The following is a 1,349-nucleotide window of genomic DNA, read 5'->3' as shown; positions in this document are numbered from 1 at the left end:
TCGTGGGGCCCGAAGGATCATTGCTGCTTCACTTGGCACGACAAGCTTGTTTCAATGTGGCTTCATCTCTTTTTATGTTTGGAGGAGAAGGTTAAGTGAATGAAAGGAAGGATATGAGAAAGGTCATGTTGTACTGGAGGTGAATGTCTGGGGGATTTGATGACGTACTGCTTTGAGGAACAGTGACCTATCTATATTTAAAAAGTTGTCAGGATGGCCGAGTGGTCTAAGGCGCCAGACTTAAGCAGCCATTGAGGACTTGATGATTTCTGGTCCCTTTCAAGGGTCGTGGGTTCAAATCCCACTCCTGACATTCACCTTTTGATTAGTAAGTTTGCAGACGACACAAAGGTTGGTGGAATTGCGGATAGCGATGAGGACTGTCTGAGGATACAGCAGGATTTAGATTGTCTGGAGACTTGGGCGGAGAGGTGGCAGATGGAGTTTAATCCGGACAAATGTGAGGTAATGCATTTTGGAAGGTCTAATGCAGGTAGGGAATATACAGTGAATGGTAGAACCCTCAAGAGTATTGAAAGTCAAAGAGATCTAGGAGTACAGGTCATTGAAAGGGGCAACACAGGTGGAGAAGGTAGTCAAGAAGGCATACGGCATGCTTGCCTTCATTGGCCGGGGCATTGAGTATAAGAATTGACAAGTCATGTTGTAGCTGTATAGAACCTTAGTTAGGCCACATTTGGAGTATAGTGTTCAATTCTGGTCGCCACACTACCAGAAGGATGTGGAGGTTTTAGAGAGGGTGCAGAAGAGATTTACCAGAATGTTGCCTGGTATGGAGGGCATAAGCTATGAGGAGCGATTGAATAAACTCGGTTTGTTCTCACTGGAACGAAGGAGGTTGAGGGGCGACCTGATAGAGGTATACAAAATTATGAGGGGCATAGACAGAGTGGATAGTCAGAGGCTTTTCCTCAGGGTAGAGGGGTCAATTACTAGGGGGCATAGGTTTAAGGTGAAAGGGGCAAGGTTTAGAGTAGATGTACGAGGCAAGTTTTTTACGCAGAGGGTAGTGGGTGCCTGGAACTCGCTACCGGAGGAGGTAGTGGAAGCAGGGACGATAGGGACTTTTAAGGGGCATCTTGACAAATATATGAATAGGATGGGAATAGAAGGATACGGACCCAGGAAGTGTAGAAGATTGTAGTTTAGTCGGGCAGTATGGTCGGCACGGGCTTGGAGGGCCGAAGGGCCTGTTCCTGTGCTGTACATTTCTTTGTTCTTTGTTCTTTGTATCCATGCCTATTCCAGGCATGCAGCTGCTATTGGACACTTATTCAGCATGTGATCATTGGACAGCAGAGAGGATAACGAAATCCTGTGCAAATGGA

General features: G+C 46.4%; 1 non-coding gene across 1 annotated transcript; it reads left to right on the top strand.

Annotated features, from left to right (window-relative positions):
- Positions 1–207: 207 nt before the first annotated feature.
- trnal-uaa (transfer RNA leucine (anticodon UAA)) lies at positions 208–313 on the top strand. The gene is made up of 2 exons: positions 208–245; positions 268–313. It is a non-coding gene; the product is annotated as a tRNA-Leu (tRNA).
- The last annotated feature ends 1,036 nt before the right edge of the window (positions 314–1,349 follow it).

This window comes from Scyliorhinus torazame, chromosome 1 (genome assembly GCF_047496885.1).
Source record: "Scyliorhinus torazame isolate Kashiwa2021f chromosome 1, sScyTor2.1, whole genome shotgun sequence".
In the NCBI taxonomy this organism is placed as follows: domain Eukaryota; kingdom Metazoa; phylum Chordata; class Chondrichthyes; order Carcharhiniformes; family Scyliorhinidae; genus Scyliorhinus; species Scyliorhinus torazame.
Note: the sequence above shows the minus strand (reverse complement) of the source record. Positions and strands in the feature narration are given on the sequence as shown.